The 25,542-nt window shown below is 36.2% G+C and overlaps 1 protein-coding gene and 2 pseudogenes across 5 annotated transcripts in view; all 3 read left to right on the forward strand.

Moving 5' to 3' along the window:
* Positions 1 to 25,542, forward strand: part of COL4A5 (collagen type IV alpha 5 chain) — a 236,518-nt gene that overhangs the window by 26,883 nt on the left and 184,093 nt on the right. The gene's annotated exons all lie outside the window — the stretch shown is intronic.
* On the forward strand, positions 4,235 to 6,426 carry LOC122477665 (annotated as a pseudogene).
* On the forward strand, positions 15,264 to 16,604 carry LOC122477666 (annotated as a pseudogene).

Here is a 25,542-nt window from a genome sequence, read left to right on the forward strand (position 1 = left end):
TATTCATCTTGTGCCCTAAGACTTTGTTGAAGTCATTTATTGGCTTTAATATTTTATTTGTGGATTCTTTAGGACTTTCTATGTATAGAGGATAATGTCTTCTAAATAGATACAGTTTTACTTCTTCCTTTCAAATTTAGATGTCTTTTATTTCTTTTCCTTACATAATTACTTTGGCAAAGGCTTCTAGTACCATGTTGAGTAGAATTGATAAAAGCAAGCATTCTTGTCTTACTCCTGATCTTGGAGGAAAAGCTTTCAATCTTTTGCAGTTGAGTATTGAGTTAGCTGTGAGTTTTCCATAAATAATTTTTGTCATGTTAAGAAGGTTCCCATCTACGGGCACCTGGTTGAGTGTCTGACTATTTCAGCTCAGGTCATGGTCTCATGGTTCTTGGGTTTGAGCCCCGTGTTGGACTCCATGCTGATGGCACAGAAAGCCTGCTTGGGATTCTCTCTCTCTCTCTCTCTCTCTCTCTCTCTCTCTCAAAAATAAATAATTAAATTTTTTAAAAAGGAAAGTTTCTATCTATTTCTAATTTCTGAGTACATTTATCATAAAAGGGTGTTGGATTTTGTCATATGTGTTTTCTGTATCAATTAAGATGATCACATGATTTTTTTTCTCCTTGTTCTATTAATGTGTCCTACTATATCAATAATTTTCTTATATTGAACCACCCTTGCAATCATGGGATAAATTTCACTAGGTCATGGTATATAATCCTTTTGGTATATTATTGGATATAGTTTGCTAGTATTTTGTTGAGATTTTTAAAATCTGTTTTATAGAGGGTATTGGTCTCTAATTTTCTTTAGTATCTTTGTCTGGTTTTGGTATCAGGATAATATTGGCTTAACAGAATGAGTTAGGTTGTATTACCTCCTCTTTTATTTTTGGAAGAGTTTGAGAAGAACTGATGTTAAATTTTTTTTAAATATTTGGTAGAATTCATGAGTGAAGCTATCTGTGGACTATACTTTGTTGTGAGGTTTTTCATTACTGATTCAATGACTTTACTTGTTATAAGCTTTCTCAGATTCTATGTTTCTTTTTTCTCAGATTCTCTATTTCATTTTCCTTATTTTAATTATTGAAATATAATTCACACATGATGTTACCTTTGTTTCAGGTGTACAACATAGTGATTTGACAATTCTATACATTACTCAATGCTTACCGCTATAAGTGTAGTCACTGTCACCATACATTGTTACAATATTATTGACTATATTCTTTATGCTTATTTTCATTTCTGAGACTTATGTATGTTATAATTGTGAGTTTGTGCATCTATATCCCCTTTATCTATTTTGCCTGTCCCCACACCCACATCCCTTTGGCAACTGCCAGTTGTTCTCTGTATTTAAGTGTCTTTTTCTGCTTTATTTGATCACTTGTTTTTTTTTCTTAGATTCCACATGTATGTGATATCATATGGTATTTGTCTGTCTCTGACTTAGCATAATATCCTCTAGGTCCATACATGTTGGCACAAATGGCAAGATCTTATTATTTTTTTATGACTAATATTTACTTCTCTCTATATGCCACTTCTTTTTTATCCATTCATCTGCTTTTTAAAGTTTTTATTTACATTCCAGTTAGTTAACATACAGTTTAATATTAGTTTTGGCTATACAATAGAGTGGTTCAACACTTCCATACAATACCCAAAACTCATCACAACAAGTGTCCTCCTTAATCCTCATCACCTATTTCACCCATCCTTCCCCCTGCCTCCCCTCTGATAACCAGAAGTTTATTCTCTATAGTTAAGAGTCTGTTTCTTGGTTTGCTTCTCTTTTTCTCTATGCTCTTTTGTTTTGTTTCTGAATTCCACATGTAAGTGAAATCATGATATTTGTCTTTCTTTGACTAATTTATTTTACTTAGCATAATACATTCTAGCTCCATCTCTATTTTCTTCTTGATTTAGTTTTAATAATTTGCATGTTTGTGAGAATTTGGTCATGTCATCTAAGTTGTCTAATTTTTTTGGTATTTATAGTATTCTCTTATAATCCTTTTTATTTCTGTAAAGTTAGTAGTAATGTTCCATAATCTTTCATTATTTATTTTCAGTTATTTACATCTTCTCTGTTTCTCAGTCTAGGTAAAGGTTGGTTGATTTTGCTGATCTTTTCCAAAGAACCAATTTTTGATTTAATTGACTTTTCTCTATTGTTTTTCTATTCTCTATATAACTTATCTCCACTCTAATTTTTATAATTTACTTCTTTATGCTAGCTTTGCATTTAGTTAGCTTTTATATTTCTAGTTTTTCTGAGGTACAAAAGTAGGTTACTGATTTGAAATCTTTCCTCTTTTTTAATGTAAGCATTTACTGCTATAAATTTCCCTGGCACTACTCCCTTTACCGCATCCCATAAGTTGTGGTATGTTGTGTTTTCATCTTCATTCTTCTCAAAGTGTTTTCTAATTTTCTTTGTGATTTTTTTCTTTGACCTTTGGTTCTTTAAGAGTGTATTAATTTTCACATATTTGTGATTTTCCCAGTTTTTCTCCTTTTATTGATTTCTAAATTCATTCCTTTGTGGTTGGAGAATATACTTTATAGGACTTCAATGTTTTTATATTTATTGAGGCTGGTTTTGTGGCCTGTATAGGTTCTGTCTTGAAGAATATTCCATGCACATTTGAGAAGACTATATATTCTGCTGTAGAGTGAAGTGTCCTATATTTGTGTTTTAGGACGGGGTTTAAGGTGTTGTGCAAGACATCTATTTTATTATTATTCTTCTGTCTAGATGTTTTTATCCATTTTTGAAACTTGATTATTGAAGTCTCCAACTTCAATTATTATAAAACTGTCTAATTCTGTCTTAAGTGTTTATCAATATCTGCTTCATATACTGGGGCTCTACTGTTTGGTGTGCATTCTTATAATTATTATAAATTACGGATGCATTTACTTTTTAAAAACATATGTAACTTCCTTCTTTGTTTCTTGTAACAGGTTTTGGCTTAAAATATAGTTTCATATTATAGCCAGCTACTCTAGCTCTCTTGGTCATTATTTGCATGGAATATCTTTTTTCTTTCTTTAAATTTCAATCCATTCTGCCAGTCTCTGTCTTTTGATAGGAGAATTTAATGCATTTACATATTAAATGATTACTTATAAAAAGGATTTACCATTTCTATTTTGCTATTTTCTGTATGTCTTATAACTTTTTTGCCTGTCATTTTCTCTATTCGTTTCTTCTTTTGTGTATAATTTATTATTTGTATGGTACCATTTTCATTCTCTTTTCATTCCCTTTTATGTGTTTCTTTTACTTAGTAGTACTACATTTTTCTTAGTAGTTACCATAGGGATTAAAATTAATGACCTGAATTTATAACAGTCTGATTTGAATTCATATCATATTGTTGTTCTCATAAGTTACAGCTTCATATATTGTGTGCCTTGTAAAATATAACTATCTCTTTGTGTGTTTGGTTTTTAAATTATATAGAAAATAAAAAGAGTTACAAATTGAAACTATAATATACTGGCTTTTATATTTAACTATATAGTTACCTTTACTAGAGATCTTTATTTCTTCATAAGGCTGTGAGTTATTATCTTGTGTCTTTTCATTTCAGCCTGAAACAATTCCTTTAGCATTTCTTATAAGGCAGGTCTACTGGCAATGAACGCTCTTGGGTTTTGTTTATCTAAACATGTCTTAATTATACCTCCCATTTTTGGAGGATGGTTTTTGCTAGATAGGGAATTCTTGATTTTCAGCATTCTTTTACTGTCAGTACTTTAAATATGTCATTCCACTGCCTTCTGGCTTCCATGGTTTCTGATGAGAAATCAGCTGCTAATTTATTGAAAATCTCTTTGTGTTGAGTTGCTTCTCTCTTGCAGCTTTACAGATTCTCTCTTTGTCTTTGTCTTTGGCACTGTTTTTTTAATGTTTTATTTATTTCTGAGAGAGAGAGAGAGAGAGAGAGAGAGAATGAGCAGAGGAGGGGCAGAGAAAGGGGGACACAGGATCGAAAGTGGGGTCTGCCCTGACAATAGAGAGCCTGATGTGGGGCTCAAACTCACAAACTGTGAGATCATGAAGTCAGACTCCCAATTGACTCAGTCACCCAGGTGCCCCTGTCTTTGACAGTTTGATTAGAATATTTCTTGGATCTCTTTGAGGTTATTGTACCTGGAGTTCATTGAACTTCTTGAATGTGTAGATTCATGTATAATTAAACTTGGGAAGGTTTCATCTGCTATTTCTTAAAATACTCTTAAAAGAATATTTAAATATTATTTTCCGTTTTCTTTTGGTGCTTCTAAAATGCATACGTTGTTCAGCTTGGTGTCCCATGGGTTTCCTGGCTCCACTCATTTGTCTTCATTCTTTTCTTCCACTCAGACTGGATAATTTCAGTTGTTGTATCTTCAAGTTTATTGATTTTTTTCCCTTCTGCCTGTGATAGCTGATGTTAAACACCTCTGTTGAAGTTTCCATTTCAAATACTGTGCTTTTTAGCTCTAGAATTTCTATTTGGTTCCTTTTTGTACTTTCTATGTTTTTGTTGGTATTTTCCTTTTGTTCATGTATTGTTTTTCTGGTTTCCGTTAGTTCTTGGTCCGTGGTTTTCTCTAGCTCTTTGAGTATGTTTAAGACAGTTGTTTTAACGTCTTTGTCTAGCTTTTTTGCAATGGGTTTTTTGCCAAAACACAGGTGTCATGAAAACCACCACTAAAACTAAACCTAAATGGGAAAGGAAAAGACTTATATCAACATCGTTGTCATTGGACACATAGATTTGGGCAAATGTAATACTACTGGTCATCTGATCTGTAAATGTGGTGGGATCAACAAAAGAACTATCAAAAAATGTGAGAAGGAGGCTGCTGAGATGGGAAAAGACTTCTTTAAGTATGCCTGGGTCTTGGATAAACTGAAAGCTGAAAGTAAATGTGATATCACCATTGATATCTCCCTGTGTAAGTTTGAGACCAGCAAGTATTATGTGACCATCATTGATGCCCCAGGACACAGAGACTTTATCAGAAACATGATTACAGGCATATCTCAGGCTGACTGTGCTGTCCTGATTGTTAGTGCTGGTGTTGGTGAATTTGAAGCAGGTATCTCCAAGAATGGGCAGACCTATGAGCATGCCCTTCTGGTTTACACACTGGGTGTAAAACAACTAAATGTTGGTGTTTACACACCAAAATGGATTCCACTGAGTCACTATACAGCCAGAAGAGATACGAAGAAATCATTAAGGAAGTCAGCACTTACATTAAGAAAATTGGCTACAATCCTGACACAGTGGCATTTGTGCCACTTTCTGATTGGAATGGTGACAACAGGCTGTAGCCAAGTGCTAACATGCCTTGGTTCAAGAGATAGAAAGTCACCCATAAAGTTGGTAATGCCAGTGGAATCACACTGCTTGAAGCTCTGGATTGCATTATGCCACCATCTCATCCAACTGACAAGCCCTTGATTCTGCACCTCCAGGATATCTACAAATTTGGTGGTATTGGTACTTTCCCTGTGAGCCAGATAGAGACTGGTGTTCTTAAACCTGGTAATGCTCACCTTTGCTCCAGTCAAGTCTGTTGAAGTGCACCATGAAGCTTTGAGTGAGGCTCTTCCTGGGGACACTGTGGGTTTCAATGTCAAGAACATATCTGTAAAAAATGTCCATTGTGGTGATGTGACTGGTGACAGCAAAAATGACCCACCAATGGAAGCAGCTGGCTTCATGGCTCAGGTGATTATCCTGAACCATCCAGGCCAAATCAGTGCTGGATATGCACCTGTGCTAGATAGTCCCAATCTCACATTGCATGTTTTCTGAGCCAAAGGAGAAGATTGATCATCATTCGGGAAAGAAGCTGGAAGATGGTTCCAAGTTCTTGAAATCTGGTGATGCTGTCATTGTTAATAAATGGTTCTTGGCAAGCCTGTGTGTGTTGAGAGGTTCTGTGACTATCCTCCTCTGGGGTGTTTTACTGTTCATGACATGTGACAGGTGGTTGTGACAGGTGGTTGCTGTGAGTGTCATTAAAGTAGTGGACAAGAAGACAGCTGGTGCTGGCAAGGTCACCAAGTCTGCCCAGAAAACTCAGAAGGCAAAATTAATATTAACCCTGATACCTGCCACCCCAGTCTTTAAACAGTGGTGGAAGAATGGTTTCAGAACTGTTTCTGTCAATTGGCCATGTAAGTTTAATAGTAAAAGACTAGTTAATGATAATAATGCATTGTAAAACCTTCAGAAGGAAAGAAGAATGTTCTGTGGGCCATTTGTTGTGTGTGTGTGTGTGTGTGTGTGTGACAGTTTTAAGTTATTAGTTTTGAAAATTAGTAATTTTTAATGGAAATAACTTGACCAAAAATCTGTCACAGAATTTTGAGACCCATGAAAACTAAAGTTTAATGAGAAAATAAATTAAAAAGATAAAGTCCTTGTCTAATAAGGCCAGCATTTGGACTTCCTCAGTGATAACTTCTGTCAATTATTTTTTCTTAAACATGCTACACTTACCTTTTACTTTGTAATATTTAGTTGAAAACAGAATTTGATTATTTTAAATGTGGTAACTGGAAATCAGATTTTTCCCTTTACTAGAGTTTCCTCTTTTTTATTGTTGAGGGAAGTAGCTATCTATTTGTTTAGTGACATTTGCAACTTATTTACGTAGAGACCATATACCTTGTCATGTGTGGTACTGAAATCTGTGTTGCTTTAACTATTGCTCAGATAGCTTTTTAAAAAAAAATTTAATGTTTATTTTTGAGAGAGAGAGAGACAGACTGCAAGTGCGGGAGGGGCAGAGAGAGAGGGAGACACAGAATCCACAGCAAGCTCCAGGCTCTGAGCTGTCAGCACAGAGCCTGACACAAGGCTCGACAGCACAGAGCCTGACACAAGGCTCGAACTCACGAACTGCAAGATTATGACCTGAGCTGAAGTCAGATGCTTAACTGGCTGAGCCACGCAGGCACCCATGAGATAGTGTTTTGAAGGATATTTCTTTGAATGCCAGGAACCAATAAAAGAAAGAGAGAGAAAAGGAGAACAAAAGAGAAAAAAAAGAGGAGGAAGAAGAAAAATCTCCCGTCTTTGTGCATTGGCTCTTTGTTGTAGCAGTCCTTCAACACTTAGCCAGGACATTTGCAACTCTGCCTTAGCTTTCACTTCCTGCTTATACTGTGCTTGGAGATCAGCCATTGTGAAAACATAAGTTTTTCTCAGGTCTTTGCTGAGCATGGGTCCTCCCCTGGACATACACCTGGCTTTTTAAATTCCTCAGTAAACATGGACATTTTTCAATGCCTTTTTTTTCCCCAAAAAACTCCACTGCTTTCCTCACAGGCTTTTGGGAGTTTATCCATATGCCTTACCTTCAGTCTTTTGCCCCAGGCAACTGTGAATTGTCCATTCACCTTACAGTGTTTTTCACAATGACTACTGCTCTGCTGTCCTGAGTCTTTTCTAAGTTAGGTGAAACAAAGACAAATGCCCTGCATCAGCCCTTCAGGTGGCCCCCAGACAGGTTAGTGCAGACAAACAATACTTTGTGAACAAAATCTTCTCTGCTGCCTCTGGTACCAAGGACAAGGGTCCCACAGTGTGAAGGTGGCTGCCCTCTTGGAAGGTGCCACTGAGCCAGGGAGGCAGCTGGGTAAGGACAAACAAAAACACCACAGACCTTTTCTACCACTTTTCATTTGTATTTTTCTTGATTCAACATTTTCTTGGTTGTTGTAAAGTTTGGATCATTTTCCAGAGTTCTGAAAATTTTAATTTTGACAGTTCTTCCTTGATTTTTTGATGTTTCTGTGGAGGGACAGGTGCTCAGAGTTTCCTACTCAACCATTTCACTGATGTCCAAAATATTTCTAATATGAAAATCCAGTTGTTCTTTCACTATTTTTTGAAAGACAATCCTTTTCCTATTTAGTTACTTTTCACTTGTTTTGCAAGTCAATTGCCCATATTATGTATGACTCTGTTTCTGTACCATATACTCTGTTTTGTTGATCTGCTTGCCTATCCTTATACTAATATCACACTGTCTTGATTATTCTAGCTTTATGATAAGGCTTGAAATCAGGCAGTGCAAGTTTATTTGGATTGTGTTTGTATCTATAGCCTAATTGACATTAATGATATTAAATCTCCCTTTGTATGTCTATGTTATATTTATTCTTTAGGTATTCTTTAATTTTTCTTGGCAGTGCCTTATACATTTCAGTGTACCAGTTTTATTATTTTTAGTAGTAACTTTTTGTAGATCTTTCAGGATTTTCTATATGTACAATTATGCCATTTTTGAAAAGTTTTACTTTTCCCCTTTCATTCTCTCTGCCTATTAGTTGTGTATCTTTCCTTGCTGTCTTGGATAGGGCCACCAGTACAATATTCAGTAGAGGCAGTGAGAGCAAAGTGATGAGATTAGTCATTTCTGCCTTGTTCCAATTACGAGGGGGATATCATTCAGTCTGTTACCATTAAATGTGATGTTAGTTCAATGGTTCTCAATGGGTTCATAAACTTTGCCCTCAGAGAACAGTTGGAAATGTCTAGAGTCATTCTTGGTTGTCATGATTGGGAGCTGTTGTTGGTGTCTAGTGGGTACAGGCCAGAGATGCTGCTCACTATCCTTCAAAACACAGTACCTATACCCATCTAGTCTGCATGACAAGGAATCATCCAGGCCAAAATGTCAATAGTTCTACTGTTGAGAAACTCTGTGTTAGCTGTGTGCCTTATGGGCTGCCTTTTATCAGATTAAAGAAGTTACCTTTTATTCCTAGTTTGGTGAGAGTTTTAATCAGAAATGGCTACTATAATTCTGCATGTACAGAGATGATTATATAGTATTTTTCCTTTATTGTACTTACAGAATGAATTACTGTCTTAGTCCATTCAGGTTGCTATAACAAAGTATCATAGTTGGGGTGAGAAATTTATTTCTCAGTTTTGGAGGCTGAAAAATCCAAGATCAGAGTGCTGGCAGAGTCAGTGTCCGGTGAAGGCACCCCTCTTGGTTCATAGACAGCTGGAACAAAATCTGGATCTAAGAATGCACTTGATTTATTTTGGATTTGTGTGATTAAAGTGACTCCCAGAGCCTCACGTTGGGAGATGTGGAAGATAATTTTTACCCTTTTGTTGATTATCTCATTACAATCAAGCTGGAAAATACTAGGATGTTTTTAGAACCAAGATAATGCTGTTAACATTAGTTAACTATTTCATTTTACTTGGCAATGAACATATAATATTCCATGGATACCAAGGGCTGCCCTAACAAAGTACCACAAAATGGGTGGTTTAAGATAACAAAAAAATATTGCCTCACACAATTCTGAAAGCTAGAAGTCTGAAACCAAGTGTCAGAAGGGCCATTCTCATTCGGCGGGCTCTAGGAGAGGATCATTCCTTTCTTCTTCTTAGCTTTTGGTGGTTCCTTTCAGTCCTTGGCTTATACATACATCATTCCAATCTCTACCTTCATCATCACATGATGTTTTCCCTCTGTGTGTGTCTCTGTATCCAAATCTCCCCCGTCTTGTAAAGACACCAAGTCATTGGATTAGGACCCACCCTAATCCAATTTGACTGCATTTTAACTTGATTACATCTGCAAAGACCCTATTTCCAAATAAGGTCACCTTCTGAGGGGCTGGGTGGGCATGAATTTTGGGAGGACTATTCAAACTAGTACACTATGCATAAGAAAATTTTTTATTTATGCTTTCAAATGATACCTTGAAAAATATTTTTATTAAAAAAAATTTCTTAATGTTTATTCATTGTTGAGAGACAGAGACAGAGCATGAGTGGGGAAGGGGCAGAGAGAGGGAGACACAGAATCTGAAGTGGGCTCCAGGCTCCGAACTGTCAGCACAGAGCTCACGCAGGGCTCGAACCCAGGAGATCATGACCTGAGCTGAAGTCGGACGCTCAGCTGACTGAGCCACCCAGGCGCCCCGAAAAATATTTTTATTTTAATGTCCTTTGGTCTAAATGCCAAATATAAACAGTCCTATATGCAAATGTTCAGATATACTGTCTAAAATTAATATAGAATTTCTCAAAGTTTACAAAACAAGAAACATGTGGAAGGATATGATATTGTTATTTTTTTCTGATTTAAATTTATCAGAATAGTGTCAAGTGGGTGGCTTAGTTGGCTGAGTGTTGGACTCTTGATTTCGGCTCAGGTCATGATCCCAGGGCTGTGCGATGGAGCTCCGCATCTGGCTGGCTCCACACTGAATGTGGAGTTCACTTAAGATTCTCTCTGTCTCTCTCTCTCTTTCTCTCCCTTCCTCTGCCCATCTGCCCTCACTCACGCATGCCCCCTACTCTCTCCCCCCCCAAAAAATGATCATGATTTCAGCTTAGGTCATGATCTTGCAGTTCTTGGTTAGTGAGTTCAAACCCTGGGTCAGGCTCTGTGCTGACAGTGCAGAGCCTGCTTGAGAGACTCTCTTTCTCCCTCTCTCTCTGCCCCTCCCCTGCTCTCTCTTTCTCTCAAAAATAAACTTAAAAAATAAAAGTAAAAAATAAATTATCGGAATAAAGTAAATGATCATTACATTAGAAAGTGTTTGGAGGAGGAGGTTTGTGAGACAGTCATCAAATTTTGCATTCCGGTACATGCGCCAGGTTGACTAGTACATAATCTCCTCACGCTCAAAAAACCTACAGTTCTGTTGAGAGGCAGATTACAATATAGCATGATGAGTGCAATAGAATTGTACATAGGGCTGAGGACGAAATAATGATCTATATTGAGTTCTAAAACTGTGTGTGTGTGTGTGTGTGTGTGTGTGTGTGTGTGTGTAAGACAGAGGCAGAGAGTAAGGGATGGAGGGATGGTGAAAGTGAGAGAAAAAAGAGAGTTAACTAATAGTTTTCAAAGGAAAAATAAGTAAATCAAAGTTGTTTATTCCATATACACTAATTTGAAAGTAATGATGCTCACAATGTTGTTAACATAGTTCCACTCTATGTGCAAAATATTGATTTATTCCAAAATGTAGATTCTCTGACCAAGTATTTTCTTTTGGATCTCGAGGATCTGCTAAAGGTAAAGCTCTCCTGTAGCTAATTGGGAAAATTCAGTGGGGTTGTCCCTACAATATTTATAAAACTTAGCAAGACTTATAATACATATAATAACTTGAAAAATTACAATGCCATGAAACAAACATCAGCCTGTTTAACTGCTGACTCTGTGACTGAAATAAATTGTTTCCCTTGGTTCTTCCCCTGCACCAAGGTGTTTTTTAAACCGAAATTAGTTGTAATAATTTGCTCTGGAAGATGTGCTGTGCTGCTTTGGATTGTTTTTCTTTTTCTCCCCACCATCCCACAACTTACACTTATTTTTGATTAGGTGATACACTCAGGTGGCTCAAATTTTGATAGTTATTAGAATCTATACAATTAAAAGTCTTTCATTTTTTGTGCCCAGCCACATAGTTCTTCCTAGAGGCATCCTGTGTTAACTAACTTCTCTTGTTTTTGCTTTTAGAGCTATTTCATGCATATATAACTGCGGGCACTTGCAAACATGCACATACTTACTTATGTTTCCTATTTTTATACATTTTCTGTACTTTGCTTAAAATCATTCCATGTTAGTACATAAAGAGCTCTGGCTACGTAGTATTATTCAATTGTATGGATGTGCCATAATTTATTTAACCAATCCTCTGCTGAGAAATATGTAGCTTGTTTCCTGACTTTTGCTATTACCTTTCTGCAACAAATAACCTTGTAATAGGTCATTTCAGATGTGTACTATCTGTAGGATAATTTTCTAGAAATGGAATTGCTGGGTTGGATGGTATGTGCCTTTGTCATTTTGATGGATATTGCCAAATTATCCTCCATAGAGGTTGTACCAATTTATACTTATACTAGTAATAGATAAAAGTGCTTGTTTCCCCAACCCTCACCAACACATTGTGCTATCAAACATTATATCTTTGCTAATATGATAGGTGAAAAATATCTCATTGTGGTTTTAATTTACATTTATGTTCTGAGTAAGGTTGAGCATCTTTTCATATATTTAAGACCCTGTGATATTTATAAAAATAATTCCCTTTTTATGATGGTTGGGATGCTACTGGACTGATGGCATAATATCTTTTCTCCTTAACTTATACCAATGAACATGTTTTTTTTTTTTACACAAGAAAACAAGGGTAATTCCAAAGAGCACCTTAAACTCTAAGTCAGAACATTTTATGTGTTTTAAAAATTCACTAGCTTTTTACAGTTAACTCCTTATACAGCTAACGTATCATAGTTGATAAACAACTGAACCAATATCCCCTAGTAATTTTAAATGATTTAAATTACTTATAAGAAATTTAAACCAATATTGTGTTGGTTTTTAGTATATTTCATACTTAAAATGTTTCTATCTTAAGAAAAAAGAATTATTTTTTACTAAGAAACTTACCCATGTATTAGAATTTACACAGAATTATTTAAAATTATATGTTCTCATTTAAAATATGCATTTGCAATTTTCTTTCTCAATGCCTAAGACACATTATAGGAAGGTTAGAAGTTCAGTGTATATTTAAATGTGCTGGCTGATTCATAAATGGCTCTGGACTCCTTTGCATCATACAACAAATTGTTCTCAGAGCTTTGTCTATGGCATTGTATATCACTTCCATTATAGCACTTATCAATGTCTGCCATGTATCATCATTAGTTATTTATGTGTCTGCCTTTCTCACTAGATTGTGAACTTCTAGAGGATATAATTTGCATTCCCCTTTAGCACTAGCATAGACTCCATACTCATAAAATGTTTGTTGAATTGAATTGAAGCACATTTACTTTGGGGTTCTGAGGTTGCATTTTTAAAAACACTTTTCCACCTAGTTTTTATTTCATTTTTGCATAATGTCTTATTTTAATGCTGCTCGACTTTGCTTTCTGCTGATATTATTGACTTCGTATTGAAAATAATTACTCAAAATTCTCCTCTAATAATAGCATTGAAGAGGTAGATTTTTTTTAATTGTACATATATTTCCTTACTGTTCTTCATTTTCTTCCATCAAAGTCCTACTTTACTTTTAACCAGAGGCAGTTCCAAACATTTACTGGGCAATAGTGGGTAGATTGGGTGCTGTGGTAAGGTATATTAATTGTTTCATGTCACTATGTTCCCAATTTATGTAGGCAATTTGAAATGTGCAATTAAAGTTCTGGTCATTGCTAATATTAAGTAATTTAGAAGGTTCTATAACAGAGTGAACAGCTTTTCAAATGATCTTTTTTAATTTAAAATTTTATTGAAATAATTATGGATTCACATGCAGTTCTAAGAAATAATACAGAGAGTTCTTTTGTATACTTTACCTGTTCCCTCCAAATGGTGACACCTTGCAAAACTATTGTATAATATCACAACCAGGATATTAATGTTAACACAATCTATCAGTGTATTCAGATTTCACCATATTTACTTGTGTTCATTTTTGTGTGTGGGTTTTAGTTCTGTACAATTTTATCACATATGTAGATTTATGTATCCATGACCGAAGTTAAAATACTGAACAGTTTCAACACCACAGGATATTTTATTGTGCTTCTATAACCATACACATCTCCCGTTTTTTCCCTTCCCCCCCATCATCCTAACTCATGGCAACCCGTAATCTGTTCTTTATTTCTAAAATTTTGTCCTTCAAAAATGTTGCATAAATAGAATAATACAGTATGAAATTTTATGTAATTAGCCTTTTTAATTAAATAATTTTTTGATGTTTATTTATTTTTGAGAGAAAGAGAGCATGAGCAGGAGAGGGGCACAGAGAGACAGAGACACAGAATTTGAAGCAGGCTCCAGGCTCTGAGCTATCAGCATAGAGCCAAACATGGAGCTCAAACTCACGAGCCACGGATCATGACCTGAGCTGAAGTCGGACACTCAACTGACTGAGCCACCCAGGCGCCCCTTATGTGATTAGCATTTTGATCAGTGTAATTCCCTGGAGATACATCTAAGTTTTTCTGATTATCAATAGTTCATTCCTTTTTATTACTGAGTAATATTCTATGTTATGTATGTACCACAGTTTACTAAACCAGTCACATATTGAAGGAAATCTGGGATGATTCCACTTTTGGGCTATTACAAATAAAGCTGCTATGAATATTACTGCACAGGTTTTTGTGTAAACACAAATTTTCATTTCTTGGGCTAAATGACCAGGGGTAAAATTGCTGGGTCATATGGTAGTTGCATGTTTGCTTTTATAAGATACTGTCAAACTGTTTTACAGAGTAGCATTCTTACCTTAAATGAGTGATCCAGTTTTTTTCCTCACCCTCACCAGTATATACCGTTGACTCTATTTTTCATTTTAGCTATTCTTATAGGTTTGTCGTAATAGCGCAATGTGGTTTCAGTTTGTGGTCCTCTAATGGCTAATGATGTTGAACATCTTTTGGTGTGTTTGTTTGCTGTCTTTGTATCCTCTTCAGTGAAATGGCTCTTCATTGTCTTTTGCCCATTTTCTAATTGGACTGTTTGTTTTGTGTTTTTACTATTGAGTTTTTGAGTTCTTTATATATTCTAGATTTAGTTATTTGTTGGATATGTGGTTTGTAAGTATTTTTTCCCAATCTGTAGCTTGTCTTTTCATCCTCTTAATAGGATCTTTTGCAGAGCAAAAGATTTAACATTTGATGAAGTCCAATGATTCAATAATTTCTTCTTATGAGTTGTGCTTTTGGTGTCATCTAACAACACTTCACCTATCCCTGGATACTAAAGATTTTCTAATAGTTTTATACTTTCATTTTAATTATTTAAGTCTGTGATCCATGTTTAATTTCTTCAGCACTATTTGTTGAAAAAGGCTGTCTTTTCTTCTTTTCTCCATTGAAGTGCTCTTATAGTTTTGAAAAAAAAATCACCTGGGTTTGTTTGTGTGTATCTATTCCTGGGCTCTTTACTCTGTTCCACTGATATGGGTGTCTCTTTTTTCATTAATAACATACTGTCTTGATTACTGTAGCTATATGGTAAGCCTTAATATTAAGTAGACAGATTCTTCTTCCCACTTTATTCTTTTTTCTCAAGGTAGTTTTAGGTATTCTAGTGCCCATTTTATGTAAATTTTATAATTAGTTTGTGTCAATAAGTCCTTGCTGGAATTTTAATTGGAATTAATCAAACCTACAGATCAATTTGGGAGAATTGACGTATTTTCTATGTAGAGTCTTCCAATGCATGAGCATGGTATGGCACTCCATTATTTAGGTTTTTCTACCCAGAATAGTCTCTTTTGTGTTTTCCTTGTTTTGGTGTCAGATGAGACTACATATAGTAATCTGAATTTCAAAGTTTAGGCTTGCTGAGAATGATTAAATTCATTACTATTCATTCACTATTTACTTATTCATTCATTCATTCATTCATTCATTCACAATGCAGATATATTTATCTTGCTCCATTGCAATTGATAGATACTATTTTATTTGCAGTATTAATATTGATTTTAAAAGTTATAACCCTATAAACAAGTGAGAAATTGTATTAAGGAAAGGACATTAATGTTGTACACTAAGGAATTTTTGTAATGATATTTACTGTAAAGATTTCTGTCTTTGGTACTAAATAAATATGATGGGATGAGGGAGAGATTCCTGACTAAAGGAATAGGATTTAGCAGAGGGAGGGTATAATCTTTGAAAATTTTCTTATTTGGCAATTTTAACCCCAGTATCAAGAGAAAGAGAGGGTATGAAGAGAGTCAACGTAGGAAGTAGGACTAAGTGATTACATATTTAGGAAAGAGTAGAAATAAAAGGGCTGTACTGGAGATATCCCATTAATGGAGTAATGCAAACATTTAGGTAAGTTTTTAACTCTTCCTTGAAATAGGAATATCAATTTTTCTTGAGTTTTCTTGAGTCATTTATTCATTCAACAAGTATTTATGGAGCCCCTACAGTTTTCCCTGTATTTTGCTGGGGTCTGGCAACATATAGCTGTTAAAAGACAGGATCCCAAGACCCAGCAGTTGGTCGCTCCCTTGCTCCCTTTGTGTGGTACCTGCTTCCAGTGGCCCTGAAGGTTTGTGGGCCAGGGGTGGCCCCAAAGATTAGGAAGTGAAGGGGGAACAGGTGTTCAGGTCTAACTGCTTGGCGGCACACTTGCAGTGAGCCTTGGAATGAGGAGGAAACTGCAAGGATAGACCCAGGAGCAATGGCATCCAAAGAGAAACAAGCGGTGAAAAATCTCAACATAGAAAATGCCCAGCAGGAAAATGAAAGAGAACAGGGCCCTGTGCAGAATGGAGAGGAATCACTCAATTCGAGAGGGAGTGAAAGCCAGAAGCCTGGAGGAAATGTTAGCCTGGGGCCAAGGAGATGACTTGTCCCTAATTTTCAGTGGAACATACCTAACAGGCATATTGATCACAATCAAGAGGGAGATGGTGTAGAAAAGTTCATACAGCAGATGATGGAAATCAAGAGAAAGACTAAGGAGCAGCAAATGAGGCATCATAAGTGCTTCCAAACTCCTGAACCTGATAATCATGACTTTTGCCTTATACCTTGAATCCTAAGGTTTTCACTGAGGTTAATAATGTGGCCTCTGCTCTACAAGCTTGTAGTTTTGTGATTTCATTTTTCTGTAAACCTTTTGATGTTTCTACTTACCAATTTATAATTAAATATTGTTTTGTCTCAGTATGAAACTTTCTGTCCAGTAGGGCAATTTCACTTAATTTTAGGAAAAACTATCTTTTTCACAATATTAAATTAATAAAGCGGTTTAAAAGCAAAAAAAAAGTATCCCTGAGTTCATGGAATTTAAAATGTGATATGACAAGTAATATAGCAATAACAGCATCTATATAGATTTATTTCAGCAAGTAAATGGCATGATAAATTTATTATTTGAATAGGCCTATTTATGGTATTAGTAGTAAGTACAAAAAGGAATATCAACCTTGTATATCAGTTTTTAAGTTACAAGGATATTTCTGGTTTTACTATTTTTTAAGGTTTTGGATTTCTACATGTATTGACTTGATTGTCAAATGAATTATTTATGACTTATATAGGTGTTTTCTGACCATCAGTACACAGCATTTTAAGTATATTTAGTGAATTGGTAATATATGTCAAAAGGAAAGGCATATACAACCTTTGATATGAGAAATCTACATTAATAAATGGCTGATAATGTTAAAAATATGAGTTGCATTGTATTTTCCTCTTTATTCAAAAAAGATCAGGGAGTCTATAGAAACCTGTGTAATGTTCATATTTAAATAGATATCCTGGAAAGCAAAACAAGTATGCTTCCTGACATGTTACAGTTGAAACCCACTTTATCTTTTTAAAAATTTTTAAAATGTTTACTTATTTTTGATAGACAGGTGGGGAGGGGGAGACACAGAATCTGAAGCAGGCTCCAGGTTCTGAGCTGTTGGTTGGCACAGAGCCCTATGCAGGGCTTGAAGTAGTGAACTGTGAGATCATGACCTGAGTTGAAGTCAGACGATCAACCAACTGAGCTACCCAGGTGTTCCGAAGCCCACTTTAAAATATGTTTTTAGGGCACCTGGGTGGCTCAGTTGGTTAGGCGTCTGACTTCAGCTCAGATCATGATCTCATGGTTCATGGGTTCAAACCCCACATTGTCTCTCTGCTGAGTGCTCGGAGCCTGGAGCCTGCTTCAGATTCTGCCCCTTCTCTGTTCGCACTCTTTCTCTTTCTCAAAAATAAACATTTTTTAAAAATTTAAAAAAGCAAAATATGTTTTAAATTGAATGACATGTTAATAGGAATATTTCAAACTGCTGATTCCTTTGTATATTTCATTTGTTAGAGCACAACCACTTATTTTTACTTTTAAAAATTCCTTTTGAATATTATGAATTGTTGAACTTCCTCTTCCTTTTAAAACCGTTTTTTAATGTTTATTTATTTTTGAAGGAAAGAGAAACAGCATGAACGGGGGAGGGGCAGAGAGAGAGGGAGACACAGAATCCGAAGTGGGCTCCAGGCTCTCAGCTGTTAGCACAGAGCTTGACACGGGGCTTGAACTCACCATGAGATCATGACCTAAGCTGAAGTCAGAGGCTTAACCGACTGAACCACCCAGGCGCCCTGAACTTCCTATTCTTAATGAATTCCTTTTTATGTATTTCTTTTTGAGATATTAGTGATTTTCACTATTTGCTTTCTCCGCTATTCTCAGTAAACACATTTCTGGAAAATTTTCCATAAATTACTAAGGAAGATTAAAGGGATATCTAGTTTTGTAAGGAATGATATTCACAGGGTTTTCTGTGAAAATCTGAATTTTCATGAAATAGAATTTCATAAAACATGGTATCTCATGTAGCTGCCTTTTATAAAAAGCCATATCAAAATATTTATAATTTCAGTCAAATTAATCAATGCAATATGATTTGTTTGAATTTTGATTGGAGAAACAGTCTTTTATTTTGGGAACTGGTAGGTATAATCTGGGTTATGAGAACTAGATATCCAGTCTAGCTCAAGATATGGGTGGAGTGGTTATTGTAGAATGGAACTGTAGAGCATTCCAAAAGTGAGGCAGTGAAGAGAAGATAAATTGTTTTTGAGCTTCAAGATTCCATATTGTCTATATGTATTTATTTTGTTCTTTTTTTCTCTACCTCATAGTTTTTGTTCACTCTTATTACAGGCTTGCACATGGCCAACATAGCCTTTGAGGCCATTCTGTATCATGACCTCTTGGCTTTGTTCCCATTGCTACCTACATTTGTCTCTTGTTTCCTAGTTCAAATTCATGGGAGGAAATCTGCTCAATCTGTTTTTTTTTTTTTTTTCATGCTGGCCACCTCCTAGTCTACTGGCCAGTCAATGGATTGATTATTTTTGAGTTACATTGCTCCTTCCTGGTCTATAATTACCCATAGTCATGCATGGGAATTCTGGGTCATATAGTATAAAACATGACTGTCTGTGGCTGACTTTGTGTAGGAACAGTGGGCAGGACCATCTCACTTAGCAAGGACTTTAGTTGTCACTATGATTAATAATAGTAAAGGGTAATTTATGAAAATATGCTACCTTCAAGTAGGCTTATTTAGGCCTAAAAGCTAGTTTTTAGAAAGAATACCTATGCTGTGTTATAGTTATCTGGGGTTTCATGTTGATTCAGAGTTGTCTTAGTTCTTGGTTTTAGAAAGTTTGGGGTGCCTGGGTGGCTCAGTCTGTTAGGTGTCTGACTTCGGCTCAGGTCATGATCTCACAGTTTGTGGGTTCAAGCCTTGTGTCGGGCTCTGTGCTGATAGCTCAGAGCCTGAAGCCTGCTAAGATTCTGTGTTTCCCTCTCTCTCTGCCCTTTGCCTGCTCACACTCTGTCTCTCTTTCTCTCAAAAATAAATAAACATTAAAAAAATTTAAAAAAAAGAAAGTTGCTGATACCCTAAAGTTTGCATTGCACATATTACTCTTGGGAAAATGGACAAATTTCAGATCTTCATTTTACAATATTTATATGTATTGCATTAATATAATAAAGTGTAAATCGTTTGGATACTGTCTACTGGTAGTTCATTATCCAGTTTGAACCTCATTGACTTTACAGAGATAACTAATTGGTTTGGTTTATCTATTCAGGACTGTGTCAGCCTTTCTGTAGACTGAGCCAAGAATACAAATGCAACTGTGCATACCATACATGTAAAACTTAAAGACATTTTAAACCAAGCTTACAAACTATTAAGTAGAATAATGTATTCTCATGTTTTGACATATGCCTTTATAATGAACTGGAAGGTTAAGTTCAAGTTTAGAATTCTCAGACTCCTCACAGGTTAACACTAGAATATGATTGCACTGGGAAATCTGACTTCTAATCCTTGGCTGGCCTTCTCTTTAGATACCTGACTTTGTCTTGCATGAGAGGCCTTACTCTAATGTAGGTTTCACTCCAGCCTAGCTATATAAGCTCTGTCCATGGTCCCGACTTGCTTTTACACCCCCTTGGAGCCAACAGTAGGCATATAGATAGCAAGATCCCCGCTCCGGAACAGCACTTCAAAATGGGTTCCAAGAGAGAATTAAGCCATAATACCCCAAGGCATTCATTAGATAAAAATAATAAAATTGCACCATATTTGGGAGAATGGGTAAAATGGTTACATGAATAATTTTCTTTAGGGCTTAAGAAAAGCTAGTGAGCTGAGAAAGGCTGGTGGAGAGAAGACCTGAAGAAGAGGTCCGTGTGGGCTCATGCTCATGAAAGTGGCTTAGGGATATTTGGCTAACATACAGTGTATACAGTGTGCTCTTGGTGGGGGGTATTTGGGCGGGAAATTTGGGGATCTTTGGTACTTAAATTATGATCTAGAAGGGGGAGGCACAGGCTTCTGATGGTTCTTTCCCTTTGGCCCCATAGATTCCTCTCCTAGAACTAGGAGCAGCTTAAGAATGGCTAGAGTGAGGTCTGCTAAATTATGGGGCCCCTCTTGCCCATAGCAAAGTGTGGCACTTCATCCATTAATTGTTTTTCACTTTTTAACTATTAGATGCTATGCTAATTTTTTGTGTTTTTTAAAAAATATAATTTATTGTCAAATTGGCTTCCATACAGCACCCATTGCTCATCCCAACAAGTGCCCTCCTCAATGCCCATCACCCATTTTCACTCTCCCCTACCCCCATCAACCCTCAGTTTCTTCTCCGTATTTAAGAGTCTCTTATGGTTTGCCTCCCTCCCTTTCTGTTAGTAACTTTTCTTTTCACCTTCCCTTCCTCCATGGTCTTCTGTTAAGTTTCTCAAAGTCCACATATGAGTGAAAACATATGATATCTGTCTTTGACTGACTGACTTAGTCACTTAACATAATACCCTCCAGTTCCATCCATGTTGCTGCAAATGGCATGATTTCATTCTTTCTCATTGCCAAGTAGTATTCCATTGTATATATAAACCACATCTTCTCTATCCATTTATCAGTTGATGGACATTTAGGCTCTTTCCATAATTTGGCTATTTTGAATGTGCTGCTATAAACATTGGGGTACATGTGCCCCTATGCATCAGCACTCCTGTATCCCTTGGGTAAATTCCTAGCAGTGCTATTGCTGGGTCATAGGGTAGTTCTATTTTTAGTTTTTTGGGGAACCTATGCGTCAGCACTCCTGTATTCCTTGGGCAAATTCCTAGCAGTGCTATTGCTGGGTCATGGGGTAGTTCTATTTTTAGTTTTTTGAGGAACCTCCACACTATTTTCCAGAGCGGCTGCACCAGTTTGCATTTCCACCAACAGTGCAAGAGGGTTCCTGTTTCTCCACATCCTCGCCAGCGTCTATAGTTTCCTGATTTGTTCATTTTAGCCTCTCTGATCAGTGTGAGGTGGTTTCTCAGTGTGGCTTTGATTTGTATTTCCCTGGGGGAGAACTGAGAACTTTCCCCTTGAGATCAGGAACATGACAGGGATGTCCACTCTCACCACTATTGTTTAACATAGTGTTGGAAGTCCTAGCATCAGCAATCAGACAACAAAATGAAATGAAGTGCATCAAAATTGACAAAGAAGAAGTCAGACTTGCACTTTCTGCGGATGACATGATACTCTACATGGAAAACCCGAAAGACTCCACCAAAAGCCTGCTAGAACTGATACATGAATTCAGCGAAGTCACAGGGTAATTTTTTGGCTTGAAAGAATGTTTAGATGTAATCAGACTTGATTCTGATGCCATTGAACATGGCAGAGTAGGGAACCCCCAGAATTTATCTTTCTACACAAATAGCAAATTAGCAAATATTCTCCAAATCAACTTTATTGGCAATCTGGAAACTAACAAAAAAATATAGCAACTAGGCAAATGCTTAATAAAGGAAGAAGCAGTTGAATTCCAGTAAGAGAGCTTGGTGGTGTTTTAACTTACCTAGTCTCCATTCCCTGCTCTCTAGTTTGGCAGAAGCTTTGAAGACAACAGTCCACATTCCTTGTACAAGTTTCTAGAATTGGAGGAAGTAAAGGTGGCTTCATTCTTAAGGAACTGTGGTTGTTTATTTTGACCAGTTTGGTGGCTCCCTGAAGGACTAGCTCAAAAGACTTGCCCTTATTTTTCCTAACTCAGAACTCTCCCAAGGCTGAGGCAGCTACTTGGGAGGCACCTGTGGAAAACACTTAAAGGCAAATATATTAACCACCACCTCCCATGGCAAGGAATAACAAACAAGATCAACTGAAAATAATATTTGGGCGTACAAATATCTATTTGAGACCCTGCTTTTAATTCTTTTGTGTACTCAGGAGTGAAATTGCCGGATTATATGGCAATTCTATTTTTAATTTTTTGAGGAACTGCCATACCGTTTTCCGTAGCAGCTATACCATTTTGCATTTCCACTAACAGTGTTCAAGGACTCCAATTTCTCCACATTCCTACCAACCCAAATTATTTTTTTTTATAAAAGTCATCCTAATTTTTGGAGGTGCTATCTCATTGTGGTTTTTGATTTGCATTTGCCTAATGATGTTGAGAATCTTTTCATGTACTTGGCCACTTCTGTATCCTCTTTGGAGAAATACCTATTCAAATCTTTTGTCTTCTTTTAACCACGTTGTTGTTTTTGAGTTGTAAATTTCTTTATATATTCTGGATATTAATCTCTTTTCAGATATGAATTGAACATATTTTTCCCATACCATAGGTTGCCTTTTCACTTTGTTGATTGTGTCCTTTAATGCACAGAAACTTTTGCATTTGATATAGTCCAGTTTATTTATTTATTTATTTTTTTACTTTTGTTGCCTGTGCTTTTGGTGTCATTTCCAAAAATCATTGCTAAATCCAATATGATTCATGAAGATTTTCTTATGTTTTTTTTTTCCTAAGAATTTTAGGGTTTTAACTCCTTATGTGTAGGTTTCAGCCCATTTTGAGGTTGTTTTTATTTTATTTTTTAAATGTTTATTTATTTTATTTTTTTTAGAGAGAAAGAGAGAGAGCCATGAAGGGGCAGAGAGAGAGGGAGAGGGAAATCCCAAGCAGGCTCCACACTGTCAGCACAGAGCCCAATGCGGGGCTCCAGCTCACAAACTGTGAGATTGTGACCTGAGCCAAAACCAAAAGTCAGATGTTTAACCAACTGTGAGCCAGCCAGGCACCCCTATTTTTTATTTTTTTATTATTTTATTTTATTTTGTTTATGTTTAGTTTTGAGAGAGAGAGATACAGAGTCTGAGCAGGGGAGGGGCAGAGAGAGAGGGAGACACAGAATCTGAAGCAGGCTCCAGTCTCTGAGCTGTCAGCACAGAGCCTGATTTGGGGCTTGAACTCAGGAACCATGAGATCATGACCTTAGCTAAAGTCGGATGCTTAACCAACTGAGCCACCCAGATGCCTTCCCTGTTTTTATTTTTCAAATGTAACATTTATCATTAAAGATGAAAAGAAAGGATGGAAATGGTAGAGTGAGAGAGATTTAACTTGCTGTATATAGCTAATTGGAGAAGTAAAATGGACAAGTAAAATATTTAACACAACTGTAGGGATTCCTGCTTATTAGTAAAATTTTCTTCTATAGAGATTGAAAGCTATTCCAAAAATGTCTGGCCATTTCTATTTCATTATAACCTATAATTTAAATTTTGATTATTGTTCTTTTATTATGATATGTAGAAGCTAACCCATCTCTTGTGAGCATATGGGTTGATGAGTTTTGCACAGGTATGGAAAATCATTGGGTTGTTTATAGGATTTGTAATTCTTTGACTCTAGATAAGATAGTATATACTCCTAAATAGTACCTGGTTCTGCTATATTTCTCTTTCTTCCAAGCCCAGCTCTTAAATCCTTACTGTCTCACTTGCACCTTCTGATGGGCATTTTTATTATGTTAAGTATGGGTGATTATCATTTTCATCTTTATAGAGAAAGCATTGTAAAATGGATTTTAAATGGGTTATTTTGTAGCTATTGAGTTATTGAGTAGCTATTGAGACTTTGCAAAGAGATGGAGAATTTTTTAAAAGATATGTTTTTTTTTAATTTTTTTATGTTTAATTTATTTTTGAAAGCCAGAGAGACAGAGCATGAGCGGGGGAGGGGCAGAGAGAGAGAGGGAGACAGAATCTGAAACAGGCTCCAGGTTCCGAGCTGTCAGCACAGAATCTGATGCGGAGCTTGAGCTCACAGACTGCAAGATCATGACCTGAGCCGAAGTTGCACACTTAACCGACTGAACCACCCAGGTGCCCCTAAAAAGATAGCAATGGTAGATGGGGCTCAGTAAGTGAGTCTCGAATTGTCCATTTATTTTAGGGATCTTATTCGTTAAAAAATAGAGAACACTAGGGGAAAAGACTCTCGATTTTATTAACTAAATGCACTTCATGCATATAAAGCAATTTGAGCAGAATGAATTCAGAGGGAAAATGAAAGAGGAAAGTAACAATTTCACTTCATAAGTTGCTAACTCAAGTAGTGAGCATTTAAGAAGTGTACTGGGACAGCCTGTAGACAAGTTAAAGTTTTTTCTTAATTAAGACTTCTTTGAAGAGTTGAATTTAGTGACTGGGCTGTTTTTATGTAGTGTTTTTTTATGTTGGTTTTTATTTACATACTTCATGTTGGTGAGTCACATCATCGGTAGAAATCATATGGCAACAGATATGCTGTTGTTTAACTCCAGTTCTGATTTTTTTTAAAAAAGAAATGTATGTACAGTGTAGTTTCTCTGTTATCCAGGGATTACGGGTCTATATAGCCATCAAATAAAGTACCATATATCACTAGAGTAAGCCCCCCAATTGCATGGGGGGATTAACCAGCATTTATAAGGTATGTCTTGTATCTCCAACATAAAAGAACTGATGTAAAGAATGGTATCATATAAATGTTCTTTGAAATTTTAACCAATTTTCAGTTTTAATTGTCTTGTAAATTAGCGTTTTTTATAAACTAATTTTGGGGGCACCTTGGTTAAACATCCGATTCTTGATTTCAGCTCAGGTCATGACCCCAGGGTCCTGGGATCCAGCCCCACATTGGGCTCCATGCTGAGAGTGGAGCCTGCTTAAGATTTTCATTCTCTCGCTGTCTCTCTCTCCCTCACCCTTTCTCCGTTCCGCCCCTCTCCCCCAGTCATGCTCTCTCTCTCTAAAAAAATTATAATAAAAAATTATAAACTAATTTTTAAGCACAAGTCTACATTTAAGGCTGTTTTTGACTAAATTTTAATACTGAGCTCTGTGTGTAGTTTTGCAGAATTTCTCTGCAAATCCAAGCAGATGTAGCATTATGGAGACTACATAAAAGAAGCTGCTTCAAGGTATAACAGGACCCATCATTGAATTGCTTGAAATGATTATTCTAGAAAAATGATTCACTCTAACACATGCATTTTCTCATGGGCCAGCATTTTATATAAGGGATTCTTATGGCAAATGGGTGATAGGAAGGGCAAAAAAGGAGGAAAGACCCATAAGTAAAGATATAATCAGCTGCAGTTAGTACAAGGGGCAAGAGGT

The sequence above is a fragment of the Prionailurus bengalensis genome, chromosome X (assembly GCF_016509475.1).
Source record: "Prionailurus bengalensis isolate Pbe53 chromosome X, Fcat_Pben_1.1_paternal_pri, whole genome shotgun sequence".
Taxonomy (NCBI): Eukaryota; Metazoa; Chordata; class Mammalia; order Carnivora; family Felidae; genus Prionailurus; species Prionailurus bengalensis.